Source organism: Pteropus vampyrus, unplaced genomic scaffold (assembly GCF_000151845.1).
Source record: "Pteropus vampyrus isolate Shadow unplaced genomic scaffold, Pvam_2.0 Scaffold816, whole genome shotgun sequence".
Taxonomy (NCBI): domain Eukaryota; kingdom Metazoa; phylum Chordata; class Mammalia; order Chiroptera; family Pteropodidae; genus Pteropus; species Pteropus vampyrus.
The window spans coordinates 397,395-408,607 of NW_011889597.1; the positions used below are offsets into that span (position 1 = coordinate 397,395).

At 41.9% G+C, this 11,213-nt stretch overlaps 1 protein-coding gene, 1 non-coding gene and 1 pseudogene across 8 annotated transcripts in view; 2 read left to right on the top strand and 1 right to left on the bottom strand.

The window, feature by feature from the left end:
• The window catches only part of SUFU (SUFU negative regulator of hedgehog signaling), a 95,005-nt gene that overhangs the window by 42,133 nt on the left and 41,659 nt on the right, over nt 1–11,213 (bottom strand). The window lies entirely within an intron of this gene.
• On the top strand, nt 8,891–8,963 carry TRNAV-AAC. The gene has a single exon. It is a non-coding gene; the product is annotated as a tRNA-Val (tRNA).
• Nucleotides 8,973–9,088, top strand: LOC111734135 (annotated as a pseudogene).

Genomic DNA, 11,213 nt, shown 5'->3' on the forward strand with positions numbered 1-11,213 from the left:
AAACAGTCTTTCTTAACAACGAAAGAGCCTTGGTCACAGTTTTCAAGCCTGGGACAAAGCCACAAAGGGCTCATTCTTGAGTCCAATCTGGTCTTTATACCCTGGATGCTCAGCCCTATTCTGTGTGGAGCCACTGCGAGTCTCCGCTCAGGCCCCAGCGCCCACCCCAGGAAGCTCTCAGCCCCTTCAGAGTTTTCAAATGCTAATAGTGCCTCCACTGGAGGCCCAGCTGCTAGTCCAGTGGTTAGAGAAGCTTCTTCCTCCCCCTTCTCCTCTTCGGCTTCCTGAAGTATCCTTACCAAGAAATCAGGATGCAACTCCCTGGGGTTCCTACCCAAACCACGGAGCAGAGGGGCTTGCCTGGGGTCTGAAGGCAGGCCATTTCAGGTGAGGCCTGGGCACTCACTTTCCATTTCCTTCCCTCCCTCCCTGAGCTCTGCCTCTAAGGATCATGAGAAACCTCCCTCGGTTGCTGCCTATTTGGCAAATTCACCAGAGGTGAAACACTACTGAGGGTGGCAACAAGTCCAGAAACCGTTAGGTACAGCTCTGCCCTAGCTTAGTTGAGAAGGTTTCATTACTCTGTCTCTTTCCCCATTAACAAACAACTCCCTGGCAAGAACTCTTAAAAGTTGGGGGTGGGGGGAGCTGTTTGGGTGTGCAGATTTCTAACTGGCCCCTCAAACTGACCCTACCCCTACCCCCACCTCCCAAACATCCAGCTTTAGTCATGGTGGTTTGAAGTTTGACTGTGCCAAATATGTTAGTAAAATCTAGGGAAATGGGTTGCAGAAGAAAACAGCTATTGTTTGTAAAGTAATTATTACTGCCTTTGAAACACCCAGAGACAAAGATATTCTTCAAGAGTTCTAATTTGTCCCAACTCCGGAGAATGACCGTCTCCATTCTGTGTGAAAGTGCAGTCCCAGTGATGTTTTTTACACAATAGCTCAGAAAGCAATGTCGCCCCCTCCCACCGACTCAATCATCCCAGTGATCAGAATTAATATGCTCGGTCTGAGAAGAATGGATTAATGTCATCTTTTGGAGCCCAGAAAAGTGGGTTTCTCATGGCTAAAGCTGGAGCCTGGAAGCCAAAAGCCCTTTTGAGTGTTCTGAGATAGGTATATGCCTTCTGTGGGTGGAGGGCAAGGGCAGGAACCCCAGCTGAACTGTGCCAGGTATCAAGTGAGTGGCTGGTCTGCAAGAGGTGTGTTAGAGACCAGAAAAGTGGGAGGTGGCCGAAAGCAGGCTGACAGACTGGAGTCTGTCAACTTTGAGGTCAAACTTCTGAACAATGGGGTAGCCATCACAGTCTCTCAATAAATGGTCTCCATCCTTCTTGCCTTCTTGGTACTCACAAATCACTTTGACAACCAGGGCTTAAGTATCCTATATGAAGACAGAGCTGGTTCCTAGGAGGGCTTAGTAGTTCTTTAAAATGCCAGATGTGCCCAATACGTGACTAGCAACACTGATAGGGAAGGGTCAGGTAGCCTGTCCCCCTGTCTCTGGAGGTTCCAGGATGAAACCAACACAACTGCCTATCCCCACCCTCCTTCCTGAGAAGGCCCAAGTTCCTGCTGCAGCCACTGTGAGCTGCTCAGTGGAGCTGAGATTGGAAGAGTCCCTTCCAATCACAGCCACTGTGAGCTGCTCTTCCCTGAGACTGGAAGAGTCCCTTCAAATCAATTGAAGGCCCACAAACTGCAATATGTTTATGGGAGCAGGAACATACATCTGCACAGGCTTAGGCAGTCTCACGAACCCCCAATGAGAGGAGGAGACGACCTGGAGGTTTTGTTAAATGAACCAGATCTGGCTGAAACAGTGGAAGAGGTAAAGTTCAGTCAGTCATGTTGGCCTCTACCCAACCCAGATGCTCTTCATTGGGGCCACTTAGTCTGCCCACTGGATCCCTCGCATAATATCCTAATTTATAAAGCCCAGGAACTTTCTCCTTGCTCTGAGCTAAGCTGGGGGGAAGGGAGGATGTGTATGCCCAGGCTATTTGCTTCTTAGTATATTTCCAGAAATGAAGAGCCTACAAAATTTTAGGAGTTCACAGGATATAGGACGGCCTGATGTCGCTGCCACAGATTATCTTTTTGGAGCCCTAAACACAACCATGAGATGTTATGCTCATTATGGGGAGGGTGTAACCTCGGGCGCTGTGCAGAGAGTACCACCCCCACTGTCCATGCACTATAAAACCCAGAGCCTCCTCCGGGCCTCCTGTGCCTCCACGTGACAGAACCCACAAAGGAAGGCCACAGGCCTTCTTCCCATTGGGGAAGATCAGCACTCACCTTTTCCTGGTAATAGCAACTCTCCTTCATCCAGGGATCCAAACAAAGTTGTAACTGAGCACTCCCTTGCCTACCCGCCCCTACTCCCCATCCCCAAACCGAAGCTAAGAGCTGAGCTCAGAGCCTTGAAGCAGTTCTGAGGGAAGACCCATCCTAGGAGATCTAATAGCAGTTGAGAGCAATGATGTATGCACACCACATAAGAGCAGAAATAAATGTCTTGGATAATTCCCCTTTAACATCTAAGTGCTGCAAGGAGAGGATAAGAGTGGGGTACTCTGGAATTTAGAGGATTCAACTGGTTCCAAAACAACAGAATTTGGCCCCCCTGCTCTTCTCCATACCCGTGCACAGCAGACAAGATGCTTGTAGAGAAGGCGATCCCAGGAACAGGACTGCACAACAGTCCCACTGCAGGGTTTGAAATCAAACTGCTAAGAAAGACCAAGACAGAAGCCTTTCTTTAAGAAAGAAAAAATAACAACAAACCATGTGTGAGGAAGGGAGAGAAATGGATTCTCTGCATGTTTGTTAATGAGCTTCTGTGGCTAGCACACAAAGTTCTTCATAGCTGGATGGATGGTGTGGATGGGGCCAGCTGTTAAGTTTTTCCAACCTGGTCAAGTGGTAGAAGCAAGAATTAACTGCTCCCCACATGCACACCTTTCTAAAATTCTGGATGTAGTTTCAGGACTTGAAAAGTTAATTTGAATGTTTGGTTAAAGAGCTTCCCTCGACTTGTTCTGTCTGATATTAATTTAGCTAAATATGGATGCAAGACACTGTGAGGGAAATGGATGTGCTGCATCACTTGATTAAATAAAGAAGAGTGAGAAGAGACGTTTTTTCTTACAAAACTGAAAGGAAACGTAAAGGATATTCCTTCTAGCTTTTGCCTAGAATCAAAGGAATCGCCAAGGATTAAGAAAGCTAGTCAGGAGACTCAAAATTGTTTCCCTATGTATTTTTTTCAAAACCTCTGGCTCTCCAGCTTCCTTCCTCTCTCTCAAAGCCATAATCATAAAGGCAAATAGTGAACTCTAAACCTTTTTATATAAATAGAGAAACTCAACAAACTGGAATATGGTTAGAGCAGGGGAGGTAGGAGGCTGGCAGGCCGCTAGAGCCCCTGGGGACCCTCACCCAAAATTGAGTCTCTGAGGGCTGCAGGCCTTTTAGGACTGGCTCACTACCCATCATTGATGTGGTTCCCCTAGACCTCCAACCACCTTGTGTCCACATAGACAGGGCCATGGCAGGACAACCTCATTCTCTCTGAGGTGAGGGTGGGTACCTCAACTCCTTAACTGCAAAGAGCTCAGCAGGGGTTTACCCACCACAGCTCATAGCTGTCACCAGTCAAATCCTATTCATTCATCCACTATGTGGCCTGCCCTCCTGTAAGGAAGACAGGTCCTTGCTTACCATTTCAAGAGCCTTGTGCCCTAAGCTAGCAGGTGTTTTCACTTTTCTTTTAAAGCTGCTCCATCTGTTTAGACACCTGTCAGTATGGGAAGGAAGTCTTCGGTCCAGAGGCTTAAAACTGGGCAGACCTTGCCCTTGCTGCTCTCCCTCTCAGTTGGCACAGAGGGCCTCCACATACATGCAGGTCAGATCCCAAACCCCTTTGTTTTTAAAGCTAAAGTGACTAAAGAGGTTTTAAATTTGCAGTTCCTTTATACATTTCATCCCCTACCCCCATCCCCAAATGTCTAGAGATCCTTTGATGCTTTAAAATCAAGCATATGCTTTCATCTTCTTCCTGAAGAGGAGAGTTAAACCTACAGTGAAAATCCATGTAGTGCCAGACACATGTAACCTAGAACAGTCACTTTGGCAGGCCACTTGGTAGAATCTATTAACATAAAAGTACATCCCCTTTGACCTAATCATTCTACTTCTTAGTGTCTATAGCAAAACACGCTCACAAGGAGGAATGAACAAGGATGCTCATGACATCTGTGCACTGTTGGCAACAGCAGAAAATGGGAACAGTCTAAATGTGCATCGCTAGGAGTATGGTTAAATTACAGCCTGTCCATGCTACAAAATGACAGGTGGCAGTAGAAATTAGGTAAATCTTTATATATTGACATGGAAAGATCTCCAAGACATCCTGCTAATTGAAAAATCCAATTGTGAAGGGCAGTACAGTTTCACTTACGGAAGGGAAAAAGAAAAACCCAACCCATTTCTACAGGTACCTAGAAGAAGGTCAATGCATAGAAAAAAGCCTGGATGGTTGCCAGGGCCCACACCGAAGGATATAGTGGTTCCCTTCAGGGAGGGGCCCGATACTGGGTCACGGAGAACTTTTCCTATGGAGTCTGAATTTTTAAATCTCAAAAATGTATTTTTGTATTATTTGTGTATGTAGAAAGAAGGGCCTCTCTTTGACACTCCTGACCTGCAGCAGGAACTCCTTTAGCAGCTGTGGTGGCCATCACACTTAGAGGGTAGTGGTACAGATCCCTAGGTACCTAGAGGGCCATCCTCAGCTTGCATCTAATATGTCACCAGTGGCACTTCCACCAGCTTAGCTTTTGAGTTCTTGAATAAATGCCTCCTCCTTCTCCTAAATTAACCAGACAATGATGCTGGTCCTCCTGTTGCAAACTTCAAATTTTTCCCCTTTTTTTTCTTCTCTTGGTGGTTATGGTCAGTTACATAAAAACAAGTCCCTTTCTCTCCCTTGCAATTTTTGTTCTTAGTCCTATTTCTGTAAAATGCACACTGTTTCTTATTAGCACTTTTAGCATTTTTACTGCTTTGTAACTCAGAATTAACCACTGCCCTTAAAACATCTAAAGTCTAATATCAAAATGGTAAACACATCTATGGACCTACAACGGGACAGACCCAGGTGAAGATACTGCATATACCTGTTATTCCCTTTTGTTGGGGCGGGGACAGAGCTGACGTGCTTTTGCTCTGGAGCAAAGCTGCACTTGTATCTATGAAGATTGCTAAGTCAAAGAACTTTAGCATAGCCCTCATTTTGTCTAAATTCCAAAGAGTACGAGCATCTTGCCCCACAAGAGTCTGGAAATCTAAAGGAACACAGTCTGGAGAGGGTTATGTTTTTGGCTAGGGAGGTGCAGACAAAATAAGCATCTTTGTTATTCCTTCAGGATAGTGGATGATGAGGCTAGAACGTGGCTCTGGCACTTTTCAAGAGAAGAATCTGGTTCTGCCGTGGCCCTATGTCCATAAAACATTGGTTTCCAATTAATATGAAGAGGGAAACCTTCTGGAGCTAGGTAAGGAGTTTAAAAAGGCCAAAAAAGAAATACTTATCTCAAGTGCTGTCTTCATGACAGAAAATGTGTCCACCTTCACCCAGACCACGAGTTCAAAGGTAACCAAGATTGGAACCAGGACCACTCAATGGCAGGCCTGGTGTGGAGCTCAGGGTTTCACCCCAACACTCTCAGGAAGAAGCCACTGCCGAGTGAGTCACTAGATTCAGTCTGGTGGCAGAGCAAACTGGATGACTCAATCAAACCAAACCAACAAACCTCAATCCTTCTTCCCAGCCACCAACCATACTGAAAGACAAGAGACAGGAAAGCACATGGTATGGAGGTGACCTGAGCACTGGAGAACCTGGTTTCCAAGGAATTCTTTCTCACTTAATCCACTAGGGCTTGGCCAGGCCACCATAACAGCATTGTATTTCAAAATTCTCCAAAGCACATTAAAGAAAAAATATTTTTTGGTTCCTGGCCTGAAGCTTAAGCTTCAGAAACAAAGAAATAAAAAAAATAACTTGTTATTAAGGTGAATTTTAAACCAAAGTAGAGGAAATAATACAATAAGCTCCCATATACCCATTGCTTGCCTTCAATAATTATCAACTCACGGACAGTCCTGAGTCACCTAGAACCACAGCCACTCCAACTTCCCACTCTGTCCTCACTGGATTATCTCAAAGCAAATATCTAACATTATATCATTTCATCCATAAATATTTAAGTATGGAATTCTAATAAGACTTTTTAAAACCATAAGCATGATTATATCTTTAAAAAAATTGACATTAATTTCTTAATATTATCAAATATTGACTTCCCATAAATGTCTTTTACATTTGGTTTGTTCAAATTATTATCCAAACAAGTATCACACTGTGCCTTTGGCTAATTTATTTTAAAGTCTTTTTTAATCTAAAGGTCCCTTCCCCCCTTTTTTTTTTGCAATTTATTTGTTGAAGGAAACAGGTTGTTTGTCCTAGACTGGATTTTGCTGATTGCATCCACATTATTTAGCATGTTTCTCTGTTCCTAGGTGTTTCCTATGAATACCAAATATTAGAACTAGAAGTTATGATGTCAGTAACCATTGAAATGACAATTGCCTAGACCCAATATTTCATTAGGAGGTTCTCAAAACAGTAATGATTTAATTCTTTTTTTATAATTTTTTAGCTGGAAATCTTCTCTAAAGTTACCCTGAGGTAATTTATATAGGAAAGGCAGATTAAATGTGTGGTTCTTTTCCTTTATTTGCCAGTTTTTTAAATTCTCATATTATCTAAAGATGATCAGAGGTTTTTTTGTCTGCCTTTTAAAATGTTATTACATAGACATAGATTTTAATATATTTGCTGTATTTCAATTCATTACAGTTATTATTATATTTAATTTTTCATTATAGCTGTTATTAATACTTATATTGTTCCACCTTTGGCTGATGGAAGTCTCTGTAATACACTGTTGAGTCTGTTGACATGGCCCTCAAAATCTTTGGTAGTTTCCTTTTTTTCTGGTATAAAAGGATGTAGGCTCATCATGTGTATTTTTCTGCCCCAGACCTAGAATCAGTCATTTTTCCAAATGGCTCTCATTTCTTTTTACGGAAAATGGTATATAGTGACCACAGTCTGAATCTAGAAGTACCTACTGCTATGGATTGGTTATTGTTTCCAGATTTGTACAATGAACATAAATAAAAAATATATATACTTTTAAACAGAAAACGTATCTCAAGTTCATTCTGATATTTCTGGTTAAAATTTAAGAATATATTTTTATTAGATTTTATATTTGTATTTCTATTTCTCTTATGCTGAAAATTTTGGTTTCTAACCTTTGGTATTTGCTTTATCCTACTACATACATATACTGGTTTCGGAAGAATCATACTAATATTATCATTAACTCTATGATTACTGAAGTGTTTTTTTTTTTTTGTCTTTGTGGTACACTTATAAGGGCCATACAATCAAATTACTGTTTTAAAATCTGTGTGTATTGTTATGACATCAATTGGATATGTGCTATGGATTTCACTTGTTTCACTTTGCTTTTGATTTTTAGGAAAAAATCAGACTTTAAGGCAGACCCATGGTCCCCACCCCCTTGGTGTTCATACGTCGTATAATCCTTTCCCTTTGAGTGTGGGCAAGAACTGTAACTTGCTTCTTTCAAAAAGAATACAACAAAAGTGAAGGGATTCTACAGGTATACTTAAAATCCCAAATCAGTTGATATTTAAATTTTTATTTTTTATTTTTAGTTTTAGTAAAATGCACATGAAATTTACCAACTTAACCATCTTTCAGTGTACAGTTCAGTAATGTGAAGAACATTCACATTGTTGTGTAACCAATTTCCAGAACTCTCCTCTTACAAAACTGAAACTCTGTACCCATTAAACAACAACTCCCCATTCCTCTCCCAGCCCCTGGCAACCATCATTCTACTTTCTATCTCTATGAGTTTGACTACTCTAGGTACCACATATAAGTGGAATCATACAATATTTATATTTTTGTGACTGGCTTTTAACTTAGCATACTGTCCTCAAAGTTCATCCATGTTGTAGCATTTAAGAGATGTCCTTGTTTTTTAAGGCTGAACAATATTCCATTGTATATACACCACATTTTGTTTTTCCATTCATCTTTCAATGAACACTTGGGTTGCTTCTACCCTTTGGTTGTCGTGAATAATGCTGCTCTGATTATGGGTGTACAAATATCTCTTCTATAGTCTGCTTTCAATTCTTTGGGATATATACCCAGAAGTCGAATTGCTGGATTATATGGTAGGGAGATTACCCTTCCTAGACTTGACTGAGTCAGGTGAAAACTCTTAAAAGGAGGTTTATGCACACATACGTGTCATATGTCAGAAACTGTATTGCCAGCTTTGAAGAAGCAAGTTGGCTTGAACCCTACAACTGCAGGGAAAAAAATTCTGCCAACAACCTGAGGTAATATGGAAGCAGATTCCTCCCCGATAGAGCCTCTAAATAAGAAGGCAGCCCAGATGACACTGATTTCAGCTTTGTGACACCCTGAGCAAAGGACCCAGCTAAGTTATGCCCAGACATCTGACCCAAAGAAACTGTGAGGTAATAATAAACACGGGTTGCTTTAAGCCACTAATTGTGTGATAATATGTTACATAGCACAAAAAAATAACATAGGAAAAATGTTCAATTTTATTTGTTTGTAATTATATAAAATTTTAGATAGTTCTGAAGTCCTCTCCATTCTATTCCCTCTTTCTCCAAAAACTACCATTTAAAATGAAAATTAAGATTTATCCTTCTATTTAAAATGTTTTCTTGGACGTGGTTCCATAGTGTAGCAGTTAGCATGTCTGCTTAACATGCAGAAGGTCCTGGGTTCGTGCCCCAGTGGAGCCACAGTTCATGGTCTATGGCCATACCACCCTGAACAAACCCAATGTCTGATCTCGGAAGCTAAGCAGGGTTGGGCCTGGTTAGTACTTTGATGGGAGACCACCCAGGAAGACCAGGTGCTGCAGGCATAAACAAACAAACAAACAAATAAATAAATGTCATTCCTCTCAGACCACAGTTAAAGAGCCATTCTTCTCTGTATATGCTCTGAATTGTCAATGTGCCTTGCAGAATGCGACACCCAGGCTGTTAGGCTGGAGATGGAACATGAAGAGGCACTTACTTATGACACATGTGTAAAGACCTGACCCCTGTCTGGTGTCTACGTGTCTGCCCATGTACTTCCAAAGTTCCCTGCCGATCAGATACAAGGAGGGGTATAGGGATAACCAATTTTAGGTGATCTGGTTATAGAAAGAAGCAGCAGTAAATTATAAGTGATAACACTTTGTTGCTTATGCTATGCTCCTTGCCAGGATATATCTTCCTGCTTGAAGGGATGGAGTAAGGACTGAGTGGTGAGAATGGACTTGGAAGTGCATTCAGCTGGGCTTTCTCAGAGCCACGAAGTTAGGCCTCCAGCCTCAAAGAACTTTCTTAACACTAGAATAAAGCCAGCCTTTAAGTTACCAAAAGCTGAAAGACTCTTGTGACTCATTTTGTGGATTTCAAAGGCTACACAGTGCTTCCTTAGTGCCTGCGATGACAACTGGCCACAATACAGCTGAGGGCGCTGTGGCATTAATGGCCAGGGGCCATCCAGCCTCATGGAATCCCCTTCATTGAGGACAACAGGGCACACACCAAATTGCAAGATGTACAGACCTTGTGACCCACAGTTCCACTTTAGAAATTTATTCTGATAACTGAACATAACTGATGGCTGCCAAGATGTACATACATGGATGTTCCTTAAGGGTACTGTTTAAAGTGGAGAAAACTGGAAACTACCTGAAAGTTCATCAACAAGGGTTTGTTTATACTGGAGGGGTCTATTATCTTACTATCTGTGATATCTTATTATATCACAATAATAAGAAATAAGAAATAATAAGAGATATATATTTTGGTCTTTAACCCCAGCTCCTGGCCAGAACTTCAAAAACCTTTGTAATTTCCTAAGCAATAAAAATGCTAAAAGCTTCTTTTGTTCTTCGTCTTTGACCCTGGTTCCTGACATAGAGCTCCTAAATCTAAGTCCCCTAGAATTTCCTGGCTGAAAGGAAAGTATTTCAAGGCAACTCCTGGTGGATTCCTGGACAGCTTCAGGATGGATGATGGTCACCAGAAAGAGCAAGCCATGATTAGAAGCTGGAAATGTTTAGCCTCACCCCCCATCCTCTATGGAGGGGAGAGGGGATGGAGACTGAGATAACACTCACACCTAAGAGATGCGGCCTCCATAAAGATCCCTAACTATGGGGTTTGGACAGCTTCCGGGCTGGTGAACACATGGTGGTGCTGGGAGGGCAACACGCCTACAGAAGGCAGGGAAGCTCCGAACCCCCTCCCACATGCCTTGCCCTATGCATCTCTTCTATCTGATTGTTCCTGACTGTACTCTTTTATAATAAGCCACTAAGCTAGTAAGTAAACTGATTTCCTGAGTTCTGTGAGCTGTTCTAGCAAATTATCAAACTTGAGGAAGGTCATGGGAACCCCAATTTATAGCTGGTTGGTCAGAAGTACAAGGGACAACCTGAGACTTGTGACTGGTGTCTGAAGAGGGAATGGGGGTTAGTCTTGTGGGACTGAGCCCTTATTTGTGGGATCTGACATTATCTCCAAGTTGATAGTATCAGAACTGAATTGAATTGTAGGACACCCAATTGGTGCCTACAGAGAACTGGAGAGTTGTTTGGTGTGGGAAAATCCACACATCTGGTCACATAAGAGTAAAGCAGTAGAGGGAAACAGTGCATTTTCCTTCCACCATCATATAATGCAACATCTTACAACCATTACAAACACTGCTACTGATCTCTAGATAGAAAGACTTGATGATGTGATGCTGGGTGAAGAAACCACGCTAATATGTATAATGCCAAGTTAGTAAATTGTCTAATTATTTTATGCATAGAGACATGTCTAGAAAGGTGATAACCAAATGTTAAGAATACTTGTCTCAGGGGCTAGGATTTGGATAGTTTACTTTTCATTTTCAGTTACATATTTATTTAAATTACAAAGTAATAAAGACTTTTATAAGAAATTCAAACAACAGACAAGCGTATAAAGTAAAAAAATAAAATT